The sequence below is a fragment of the Chinchilla lanigera genome, unplaced genomic scaffold (assembly GCF_000276665.1).
Source record: "Chinchilla lanigera isolate Chin_1 unplaced genomic scaffold, ChiLan1.0 scaffold00113, whole genome shotgun sequence".
Lineage (NCBI taxonomy): Eukaryota > Metazoa > Chordata > Mammalia > Rodentia > Chinchillidae > Chinchilla > Chinchilla lanigera.
Window position 1 is genome coordinate 4,479,249 of NW_004955514.1, and position 12,948 is coordinate 4,492,196.

The following is a 12,948-nucleotide window of genomic DNA, read 5'->3' on the forward strand; positions in this document are numbered from 1 at the left end:
GCTTTGCCGCTGAGCTAAATCCCCAGCCCCCACTTGCCAGCTTTGTGACCAGAATTCTGAGGGATGAATATGAGTGGTCTCAGGAAGTGCTTTGTGTCAGAGAACTGCAACAGGGGGAGGACACAGACTGAAATCCACAAGCAGTTGAGTAGTTTTCAAAGGCAAAGCGCTATGAAGGGGTAGAAGAAAAAGACCAGCAAGAAAACTAACTTCGAATCCGGTTGTTGCCCATACTCTAGTGGGGTCAGCCCAGGCTAATCTTGCAGGTGATTGGCCATGGATGAGCCCCAACCTCTGTGTGAGAGCCCAGTGTGGACTGAAACCCCACACTGTTTCTCAGCGCATACGCCCATTTCTGCCTGTCCATGTCACTTCCTGAGCCCACAACTTCTAGAATGGCCCATGGTGCAGCTCTAGGGTCCAGGGTACTTGGCTCAGAGTCCCAGCTCTGCTATTTACTGGCTGTGTGTCCTGGAGGAACTTGGCTCCACTTCTTTCAACCTTTTTTCTTCCTTGTGACAGGGGACAAGAACACTTCCTTAAGAGGAAGAGGAGCAAATGTGCGTCATCTGCCTGCCCTGTAGGGTTCCTTGTGCAGGACAGCTGGTTTATGGTAACGTCTGCCATGTGGATGTACTCCGGTTTTACAGATGGTGAAACTGCAGATCAATGAGGCTTAACTTCCTGCTGTTACTTCAGTGCACATCTCCTGACACTGGGTGAGTAGGTAGGTGGGGGATAAGGTAGGTGGGAGATACAGCTGCTTTTGCAGGCTTTGTCCCAGGCAAAAGAGCAGAGTGGAAAGCCCAGAGGAGTAGTGTGGTGGTGGTGGTGTTGGTGATGAGGAATTACTGGACTGAACACACACAATGGGTGAAACAGAACAGTAGGCTGAGCAGGAAGGAACCCCTGTGACCTAGTCTGTTGTCTGTAGGCATCTCTCTTGCACCCACCAGGAAAGGACCACAGTGGGCTCTGTGGTCCCACACTCTCCAGCACAGTGACCAGCCAGAGACAGGGCACTATCAAGGTGTTGAAGTGAGGGGCAGATGAACAAATGGATAAATGGTTCAGCCTGGTTTCACCTTTCATCTGCAGGTGTGTGCCCAGGCCAGCAGCTCTGTCTCACATTCCAAAGGGAAAGGAGGCTCACTGTAATTAAATGGAGCAATGGAGTGTCTTAGTGGGACAGAACTGGATTGCCTGTTGCAGAACCAGGTAGCTTGAAGCCCCTGTGGGCATCAGTTCGTGTGTTTGCACAAGTTCATGTGCTGAGGAATATTAGCTCTTGTGGCCAAAAATGTTGGGTTGGGTTGGTTTGTTAATTATTTTCTGCATGTATACATGTTTTGCTTAGAAAAAGGAAGGCAAGATAATATTTGACACAGCACTTAATTGAGTGGCACCATATTAGACTGATAATTTTTGTGTAGTTAATATTACTGGCAAATACATGTGGTGTTGACTATCACAGTGGCTAAGTGCTTAACATGTGTCAAGTCATTTATCCCCAGTAGCTATTAATATTGCATCTTACAAATGAGGAAACTGAGGTAGCAGGGTGAGATCTGAGGTCACAAAGTTAACAAGGATCAGGACCCAACTGCAGACAGTTTTGTTCCAGAGTCTGTGCTCTTAACTGTTATACACCCAGGTTGAACATCTCTCAAGGGAACACGTGAAATCCAAATGTTCCCATGCTAGTTAATTGGGACGTCAAATTGAATGGATTAAGAAATATCTAGCAGATGAATGGAGCACAGTTCTAGGTTTGTCTGGATGACTGGCACATAAAGTGCACAATGAGGAAGGAAGATCTGCCCCAGATGCGGCTAGCACTGACCAATAGGCTTGTGGCCTGGACAGAATAAAAACGGAAAGAAGAAGGAAGTCTTCCCTTTGCTTCTTTGAAGGAGCTCCAGTCTTTGCCACTATCTTTGAAAGTTTGTCTCCAGTTCCTTTCCAGTGCAGACCCTTCGGCCTTCCAATACAAACCCTTCAGCTTTTTGATACAGACTTGCATCAGACTTTGCAGTGAGCTCCAGGCTTTCGACCTTTGACTGGATCTCCCACTCCCAGTGCACAGATGACCCTCTACACTCTTCCACCCCTGATTCTGCAGGTGGCCACAGTAAGTCTACTTAGTAAACCCAATTAAATATGTTCTTATTGTGAACTCTAAGTGATACAGTTCTAGAATCCAACATTTTTGTGCCAACAAGATGTCACAAATGAAATTTTCACACCAGGAAACTTTGTTTCATGCACAAAAGTATCAAAAATATTATACAACATTACCTTCAGGCTATGCGTGAATATAAAACACAAATGAATATTGTGTTTAGACTTGAGTCCCATCTCCAACACATTTCATTATGTATGTGCAGATAGTCTAACGCCAAAACAAGTTTCCCTTGTGGGCCCAAGCATTTTGGATAAAGGACACTCAGTCTGTCCTGACTCTCTATAGTTAAAGAGAAATGAAGAACAGAGTTGAGATTACTGGAAATTTTGAAAGAGTGACCACCAAATTGAACAATGATTCTCTGGTTGGGGATGGAGGGTAGATATTGAAGGGGAGAATGCAAGACATCACGAGCTCTGTGTATGAAATCATCCCATCCCTCCTCCGGCATCCTTCACAGAAGCCTAGCAGCCTCCCTGACCTCAGCTCCCCACTCCAGAGGTAGAGCACTACATCTAGCAACAGCTCAAATCCAGAAATGTGATTCCTTCACACTGAACTAAAACAGAGAAATCTACAGCCCGAGTGGCATTCTGAGTAGCCAGTGCCCCACCAGACTTCTGTCTACTTCCTGGAATGAGTTAGGTGACTCTAGTTTCTTCCTCATGAAATATTGCTGTGATTCTTGGAAGGCCCCTGGGCTGACCATCTTCTGTCTTCCCCAGATCACTCCGCACAATCTTCATCTGCTCTCAGGCTTCGAGGCCTCTTTCAAGGGGTGGATAGTCTTGGGCTTCCAGTGGGCCATGACAATGAGTAGCAGAGACCAGGAAGAGCAAGGGCAGTCAGGCTTGGGTGTAGCCTTGAGCTTCTGGGAACACTGGGAGGTCATTGCTCGAGTCAAGAGAGCCCCTACATGGATGCTACCATCTGTGGTCTCCATCTCTGCCTGCCCAGCCTCTTAGGTGGTTGCATTTTCACTTCCATGAAACCCCAGGTTTCTGTGCTAGCATCTATGGTTATCTTCACACCCACTGAGATGTAAATGGCCCATTGTAAATAAACTCTCCTTAGTGTTTCCTCTAGGACTTTGACTAATACAGCCTCCTTCCAGACCCCCATGAGACTCGTCTTCCTTAAGTGAAAGCTCAGTTTAACTGGTTGTTCCTCTTTGAAATCTCATCACTTAATGGGAATATTGTCTGTGATGAAATTCTTATCTCACAAATTTAATAACAGCCTTTGACCAGAGGCATGAAAAGTTTGCTTTATCCATTCTTGTCTGATGCAAAACAAACTGTGGGCGTGATATGGGAGCCCACTGCCCTCTCCTCTCACAGCTCCTTCCCTTTGCAAAAAAGGTCAAAAGAGGTTAACTCTGGTGGAACTGAAAGGGTGGCAGAATCAGGCTTCTGGATAATGAGGGACTGAGATTTCTTGGGTATCTTTCATTCAACCCCTTCTCATTTAATAGCTGATGGATGGGGAATGGCTTGTGGGAGAGTTTGAAAAGGTTCAGAGATGCCAGCTGAAAAAGTAGCACTGGAATGCTACTTAGGCTGTACTGTATGGGAGATTTTGGTCTGAGCTCAGACCAGAAGGCTGATAGAAATCCTGCCAGTAAAGACCAGCATAGTTTCTGCTGGGAAGAAGGACTGTCTTGGGAGGTTTCTGTTGGGAAGAAGGACTGTATTGGCTGCTGGACTCCAGATGATGTGTATTATGCCTTGGCAGAAAATTTGTCTGCATTTTTCTCATGTTCAGAGACTTTGCCTGAGACTAAGATTAAAAGTGGCAGACTAACTAATCTTGCAGAAGAAATTTCAAAGCAGTCTAATGTTGAGGCTGTGGCATGGCTGCTGTTGGGGGTTTTGGGCCAAATCTATGTTGAGACCCAAGAGCAAAGAGGCCTGCAGAATAATTTTAAATGTCATTGAGTTTGGACAGAAAGGAAACTCCAGTAAAGATAGGAGATTTTGATTGTTAAGAAGGAACAAATAATAGAAAAGATGGCCCGAGGACATCACAAGAAGCAGCAAGACTCCACCCTTTGCAGCCTCTAAATTGCAAAAGTGAAACACTTTGCTTTGAGAAGAAAGTCCCAGAGCACTGCGTTCCAGAATGGCAGCAGCCTAGAGAGAATCTGTTCCTTGATTGTTTGTTTTGTTTTTTTCCAGTACAGGGAATTGAACTCATGACCTTGCGCTTGCCAGGCAGGCACTGTGCTAAATCCCCAGCCCTGTTCCTTGAAATTGGATTCAGAGTGCTCAGTGATCCCAGTACTCTATGCCTACAGCCAAAAGAGAGGAACGCCTGGCTACTGCTCTTGCTGGCAGCAGACTTTGGCATCATCCACGTGGTGCTGGTATTAGGTGCATGAAGAATGGAAAAGTTGTGGGGTCAGGAAGCCTTTCACCCAGAATTCAGAAAAAGGCCTGGGAGGCCAGGCAGTGTGCCCCCGAGGGGGCAGTGTATGAAGCTGTAAGTGTGAAGCCAGAGGTGCAGTGGAGACCACAGAAGTTTGGAGAAGCCAAGAATGTGGATTTTCTTAGGGAAACTGCAAGAAGGGAGCAAAGAAGGTCCAACAGAGAAGTCATGGGGGCTACAACCATCTGCAGTGCTGTAGGGGCAGAGTCACCCAAGCTGTTTGGAGTTCACATCTTGCCACAGATTGCCTTGGTGCTGCACATAGAACTATAGGACTTAATGCTGGCCCTGCTGGATTTTGGACTTGCTTTGGTCCCATTCCTTTGTATTCCCTGGTTTGTAACTTTAGGAATGGAAATGTCTATCTTGTGCCATTGAATGTTTAAAGTGTTTCTTTTCATTTGTACAGGTGTTCAAAAGCTAAGAGTTTGCCTTACATCTCAGAAAAGACTTTGGACTTGGATTTTTAAGCAACACTGAAACTGTTAGGACGTTGGCAACTCTTAGAGATGGAGTAAATGCCTTTTACATATAGGGATGTGCATGAATCTTTGGTGTTCCAGGGGTGGAATGTTATGGCTGTGTCTAGGTGTTCCCCCAAAGCCTCATGTGGTCATAGGGTTCTCCTGGAGGTAGCAGAATCGAGTGTGTGTTTGATTCATAATGCAATGTTTGGAGTAAGACTGTTGGGATTTAGGGTGGTTGATTGTTGGATCAGTCCATTGATTAGACTGGCACTGCCCTAATCCTGGTAGACTGGGTAAAAATAAGAGACAGAAAGAGGCTTGTCTCCTCTCCCTTGCTGCTTTTGCTGTTTTCCACTGCCATGAATTGCTGCCCCTCTACCATGTGCCACTCTGCCTTGGAGCCAGCTCAATTATGGACTAAAACCTCTACAAACTGTGAGGTAAATAAGCCTTTCCCTCAGCTTTGAGTGTCAGATATTTTGTCTCAGCAATGGGAAAAGTAACTAAGACCAATGATAGTCACTAACAGTGCTCACCAAAAGTTTCTGTCACATGGTAGATGATACTTCCTGGTTCCCCTGGGGTTGGGTGAGGCCATGTGACTGATCTTGACCAGGAAGTAAAAATGTCAAGTGCTCACTGGGTATGGGGTAGATGCCTGTAATCTCAGTATTCTGGGAGGTTGAGGCAGGAGGATTGAAAATTCAAGCTGAGCCTAAACAGCTTAGTAACTTAACAAAACTTGCTCCAAAAAAGGTCTGGGATGTAGCTCAGAGTGAAGGCCCTGGATTCAGTCTTCTATACCTGTGTCACCCCCCGACACACACACATAAAAAGAAGCGCCAATGCTCCTATCAGGCTGGAATATTGATTTGGCAATATGGGGCTTCTCAGAGCTCCTTCTTCTGTCATGACCATCCCCAGGCTCCACATACCACCTGGAAGGAGGAGGAAGAGGAACAGGATGTAGGAGCAGCTCTTCAGCTGTGATGGACATACAGGGTGAACAGGAAACAAACTTTGGTGTTGGGGGGTGCTGAGGACGGAGGTTTGTACCTGGTCACAGGGCCAGAAAAAGAATCTGGAGAGGGGCTGAGAGTTCTGGGCTGAAATGTTTCCATCGGAAACTCCTGTGATCCAGGTGGGAGTGAGCACTTTGATGGCCAAGGGCCTGGGGTAGTGATCCTTGTTGGGGCCACTCTTTCCATGCCTGGGCAGCTGGCCTCCCTTTGAGCCCTCATCCCAGCCCCACTGATGTTATGGTTGCTATCTAGATGTCCTCTGACAGCTTCCTGCGCTCATAGGCAGGGCTGCTGGAAGGAGCTGGATTATCGGGGCTTACAGCTGACTTGCTGTTGAGAGGTGGGAGCTGGTAAAAAGAAGTGGGTCACTGTGGGCATGGCCTGGAAGGGTTTATCTTCCCCCAGGTTTCTGCTTTGAGTCCTCTGCTTCCTGTCCACTATGTTGTGAGCAACTCTCCTCCACCAGGCCTCCTGCTGTGCCACCCTGCTTCGGACCCAGATGACTATGGACTGAGATGTGAGCCAAAATAAACCTCTCCTTCGCTGAGGTGTGAGTGCTGGGTATTTTGTCCCAGCAACAAGGAAAATAACTCAGACCATCCATCTGCAGTTACTATGTTCCCACCTGGAGGAGAGGAGCCCTGGGGGAGCCAGTGAGGACAGGACCTACCAACTCTTTAATAATCTGCCCCAGCTCCAGTTGCTCTGTCTTCTCTTCTCCTCTGGACTCTGCCGCCATCCACCACCACTGGTCTCTAAGTAGAGTCTACGGCCACTATTTTGTCATTCTGATATTGGGTGCAAACAGGAGCTGCTACCTTTTTGTAGACATCATTCCCAGGTCAAAGGTGTTGGTTTAAGGGTGGGCACCTAACCCAAAAAGTCACCACTAGCAATCTCCCTCCAGTGCTGGGGAATGGAGTCTGACCCAAGTGAAGACAAGCAGAGCCACTCCCTGGGACACTGGAATTTGAGGTCAGAAAAGCTTCCTTTTTGGCTGTTCTTTAGCTCCCTTCTCTGTTCACTTTGGTGTCCAATCGCACCCCACCCCTTCCTGCAACTGAGTGACTTTTCCAGTCAGTTCCCATTTCACCTAGATGGTTTGGTTTTTGTTTCTTTCCCTTGCAGCCATTGCAGTTCCACAGAATTCATTCACTCTTTATGCTGGAATCCACCTCTCTAACTTCTGAGAGTCACAATTTTTCTAGGTTAAGTGATACATCTTCATCTTAACACAGAGCTTTGCAGTGTACAAAATACTGTTGCCAATAGCCCATTTTCAAACCTGATACAACTGCAAAGCCATCTCCTCATTTTTTTCAGCAAGCTTCACAGTACAAGCTGTCCCCTTCAGAGTCTCACTGGTTGTTCACAACAACCCCAGAAGAAGGCAGATGGGCTATATTTGTGCTTATCCAGTCCCCTTAGTGCATGATGCCTCAGGTTCAGAGATGTTGAGTCACTTGTCCAAGGCCACCCAGCCAACTGCCAGAACCAGAACTGAATGCAGATCTGATTGCTTGTGGAACCCTTTGACCAGGTCTTTTCAGCAAATCTCATGAAGTTAAAGCGAGGAGCTATCAGAATCTCTGGCTTGACACACACTGTTTAAATAGCTATCTATTATTTCTGTGTTTATGCGGTGTTCTGGCGCTTAAAGAATAGATTCCTTCACACAGGATCTAATCAGGTCCACATTCTAGTATCTTTTCCCCCAAATGCTTAATAGTAGGGAAGAGGTTTGTATATATTTGCTGCTAAAGAAGAGGCATTCCCTCTTTGGGACTCTGCATGAATTCTCTCTCCCACTGACTGTCCTGTCTATTGTTAGTGGAATCAATTGGTCATACTAATGCTCATGGCATGTGCCAGAGGTCCCAGAAGCACCAGGCCCTGTGATTCAGAGTCTTGGGTTTTATTTCAGCTCTACCAGGTGGGGCACAACATTCCACTGTTCTCTAAAATGAGGTCCACAGTGTCACCTTCTAGTGAGGTTTAAATCTGATGTGAAGAATCTTCAGAATGACTCAAAGTTCAGCCAGTAAGAACAAGGCACATTACAGATATTCCTTGTTTAACAATCTACCTGTTTAACAACTGTTCAGACTCATGTCAGAGGCGTGCTCTTTAAACTTACAATCTGCCACTCAGACCTATGACCTGTCTTTTTTATACAGTTCTGTACACTTGCTTATAGCAACTCAATGTCTTTTTTGTATAGTATATTTTGTTTATACAGTACTGTAATTATTCCTGATTATACTGTATGGTACTATAGTTTTATTTTCTATCATACATCTCAGTACTGCATGTAAGAGTTATGCAAATAGAAGCAAAGTCTTCAAGTTGGAGTTTCATTTGACCTTTTATTTATTCTGAATATTTTAATGTACACACTACATACAATTGTTCATTTAGTGACCAATTCACTTAATGTCCTAGCTGCAGAAACAGAAATTGGTAGTTAAATGAGAAATGTCTGGGTAGTTGCTAATGATAATCTCTGTTAAACTGAGTCTGTGTACAGACTCTGTAATTTGTGTCAATACCTTCTATTACTGTAATTTTATTTGCTTTCCACTAAGTATTTGTGAAATTACTTTTCTGATAATAATAGGCATGTTCAAACTTTGGGTTGAAATTTGGGAGAAATCAAGAGTTTAATGGCAGTTACACTGCCTATCATAGAGGCATATACATCAAGTTGTCTTAGTTTCCTTGGATTCCTTAACAAATTTCCACAAACTGAGTGGTTTAAAACAATTACCAGACACCCACAACATAAAGAAGGAGTGGTTTAATGTAGTTCATGGCTTCTGAAGGTTCAGTTCATGGTCAGCTGGCTTTAAGGCAGAAACATCATGACAGAAGGCCAAGGTGGAGCAAAGCTGCTTGACTCACAGCAGGGCACAGAGGAAGAGCAGGAGCGAGAGATGCCTTCCAAAGGCCACCTCCAGGGACCTGCTGTCTCCAACTGGGCCCCACTTCCTGATGCCATATTAGGCTATAAACATGAGTGGCTTAATCCACTGGTATGTATAGCTAGCATTCTCACAATCTACTCACCTCTCCAGGAGTCTCTTAATTCAGTAGAATTAACAATTAGAATTAATTTCTACAAAAATATTCTAACAGTCCTAGAACCAGAAGTGTGAAGTCAACATGTTTGCAGAGTCATGCCATGTCCGAGGGCTCTGAGAAAAACCCCTCCTACTTCTGCCACCTCCTGGTGGTGGCCAGCAATTCATGGTGTCCCTTGGGTTGGCTCTACTCTTGCCTTGTCTTCACACGAGCTTCTCCCTGGTGTGTCACTGGATCTAGGGCCCACCCTAATCCACTCTAACCTCATCGTAACCTGATTATTATTCCTGCAAAGACTCTATTTCCAAATAAAGGTGAATTCATAGATACCAAAGGTTAGGACTTCCACACATCCTCCAGGCGAACACAGTTCAGTTTACAGCAGAGGAGTCTCAGGCAGACAAACACAGCTTTTTCATAAGAAGCTTGGGTATGTACTAACAGCAGGTTAAGCAGTAGAAATCAATGTTAAGGACTCATAAGAGAGATGAGAGGCTTCCATTTCCCCTAAGTCCTTATTTCAGACATCTGATTGTTTACCTCCATATTTTACATTTATTCCTAGCGGCAGCACACCTCTGGCTTCCTCACTTAGATACCTTAATTAAAGGTTCTATATTTGTAAAATAATTAAATGTGAGAGTCAGAATGGTGTTGTATAATGAGAAAAATATGGGCTTGAAAGCCCTAGAGCTGCACAGAATCCCAACTCCACAACCCTCTACAAAGACCTCACTCTCTAGATGTCAACACACACTTCTCCATCAAGGTGGCGGTGAGGATTAATTGTGGAGCAAATGGAAATGAATATGGAACACCGAGTGCAACGCATGGCGTAGAACAGCTTTTCAAGACACTCAGAAAAATGATTGTGAGCGTTTTCAGGTCCTTTTCATCCTCTCCATTTTCATGTCTATTATTGGCTGAGATGAATACGTCGGGATCAGCCACCCTCTTTACACCAGACTGCAATTTCCTTTGATGAAGACCTGAGTGAAATTGTCATGGGGCCCGGATTCTGGTGCAATTTCTTGATTTTGAGTGTTCGTGGAACTATTAAGAATCTGCAATCTGAGCAGGCTTTTGGGGCTACCTTGATCAGGGCCTGCAATTTCCCTTGCTGTTTCGGATCACTGAGCTGATTGTCTCTGGCCCTTTTCCTGTACTTAGAAAGCTCTGCAGTCTATTTCTTGTTGCTAGGGTCCCAGGAAGCTTGGCTTTCTTGCTCATCATCCCTACCTTGCTCTTTCCTCACTCTGGAGCAACTGGAGCAACCCTTTGAATCAGAATTATGTTTTAGGGGCTGGAGATTTAGCTCAGCGGCAGAGCGCCTGCCTGGCAAGCGCAAGGTCGTGAGTTCAGTTCCCGGTACCAGAGAAAAACCAAAAAAAAAAAAACAAAAAAACAAAGAATTATGTTTTAATCAGTTTTGATGCTTGAGAAATGGGTATAAAAACCCCTGCTGATAGAGCTGTGATGAGAACAGAATGAGACAATGGCTGCAGGTGACTCCCGGGAGCCTCACACACAGAAGGTGGCCTTACCTATTTATCCGCTGCAATACGGTCAAGGTTTGGCCTGCAACATAATGACTGAAGATATTCTTGCATGTCATATCAAGGAGATGTTACTGGTTTCTAGTGGGTAGAAGCCAGGAGACCTGTGAAATATCCTACAAAGCACAGAACACCGCTAGAGCCAAGAACTGGTGACAAATTTTCATCAGAAACCAGCAGCGGTGAGTCCAGAAGGCCTATCAAAGGAACAAAATCTAAAACCATAAAGTCATACGCTAATGTTGGTTAGTTTTCATAATCCTATGGCATGTACTGAATGCAATATTAGGTTTTTGACATGTAATGCTTTCAAGGGCTCCAAAGGCAAATATAACGTGATTTAAAATTATTTTTTTCTTTAAGAAATAACAAAGATAGAAAAGTCAACTCCTGAAACTTGTCTTGTTTTCATCAGGGCCTTCATAGTCTGTGGTTCTTTATGAAATGGTGTGGACCTGCTCAGGTCCTTGACCGAAAATGAAGGGACAAGCCCAAAAGTACATTTGCCAGATGAACAGAAGCCTCAGCTGCTATGGCCTTCAGAGCCCTGACCAGTCCCTGGACAAGACACACCACCTGGCTCGGTGGCCTTTTGTCAGCTGAAATCATTAGCCAATAAAAGCTGCACTGCCAGAAAATTAGGTGGTACTGATTGTAATTTTGTTCTCCATTTAGAAACTAAGGTCAGAGAGGTTCGACCTGACCATGTCTTCATGTTCCCGCAGTAGGCCATGGTGTGTGCACCCCAGCACACCCTGCAGTATGTGGTCACTGACCCCCTGCAAGCTATGGCAGCCTGGGGACACCATCCCACTAGACTCTCTTCTGTGTCCCAGGCCCAGTCGAGGGTTATGACATATCTGTTGCACAATGAATGAAGATCTCCTACTGGGGCTGGGGTGGTTGATGTCCTGCCCAAGTCTCCTTGGCTCTCACTTGCTGCTTGGTGCTAATGAAGGCTCCTTCATCACAGTGAATATTATATAGGGACCATCTCTGTCCAAGATTTTTCTCCAGCGGGAGGGGAAGCATCTTGGTCCATGGAAGAGACCCTGAGTTGTGAAGGGGGATGAGGCCCAGGGAATGTCCTGCAGCCAACAAGGCTGGGACTTGCAGATGGATACTCCTGGGTAAGGGACACAGAGCTAGGCCGGTAGGCAGTTTTCCACTGGGTCCTTGTGACTCGGCTCAGAACTAAGTAGAGGATGCACTGTTTGAATATCGTGGTCTCCTGCAGAAGTCCACAAAGCACCATGCCTCAGAACGACTTTGAGTGCAGGTTAAAATGCAAACCCCAGGCCTGCTCTTTCTGTTTCTGGTTTAGAAGATATAGTTCAAACTTATTGCAGGGAGAGGGGCAATAAGAGAATACCGCCAGTGGGGTTGGATGAAAATCTCAGGAAATGACTGTCTCACAGTTCTGGAGGCCAGAAGACAGAATCAAGGTGTTGGCAGAGCTGGTCCCCTCTGAGGGAGAATCTGTCCCAGGCCTCTGTCCCAGCTGCTGGTGGCTGCTGGTGTTGCTTGTAACTGCACTGCTCCAGGTTCTTTGCTGACTTCACAGGTTTTATGGCTTATGTCTAAAATAGGCCCCCAAAGCCTCAGATGTTTGGAAGGTGATCAAATCAGCGGAGCACGATATTTGCCAGTGGATTCATCCACAGCTAAATGCACTGTTAGGGGGTGGGGCTAGTTGGAGTTAGGTCACTGGGGCATGACTGGAAGGGTATAGTCTTCTCCCCAGCTCCTCCCTTCTCTCTCTGCTTCTTGGTGCCATGATCTGAGCCCCCTTTCCTCTTCCAGACCCCTCTGCTATGCCACCCTGCCTTACAGCCAGTAGACTATGCACAGAAACCTCTACAAACTGTGACCAAATAAGCCTTTTCTCCTTTAAATTGTGGGTTTCAAGTATTGTGTCTCAGCAAGGGGAAGATAACTAAGACAGAAACTGGTACTGGAGATGTGGGATCACCACAGTGGCTGTACCTGATCATGTGGTTCAGAGCCTTTTGGAAGTGGTTCGTGGTAGGAGTTTGGAAAGGCTTGGAGATGCAGGCTAGAGAAGCCCTAGAATGCTGTAAGCTAAACATGACAGGACTGTTGGAGCTCAGAAGACTAGAATTACGACAAAAATGCAGATGAGAAAGGCCAAGATCAGGAAGTTTCAATTGGAAACAAGGACTCCATTGGCACTGAAGACTAGGTTTGCT

General features: G+C 45.7%; 1 protein-coding gene across 1 annotated transcript in view; it reads right to left on the reverse strand.

The window, feature by feature from the left end:
* Window positions 1-12,948, reverse strand: part of Stk32b (serine/threonine kinase 32B) — a 251,523-nt gene that overhangs the window by 11,745 nt on the left and 226,830 nt on the right. The gene's annotated exons all lie outside the window — the stretch shown is intronic.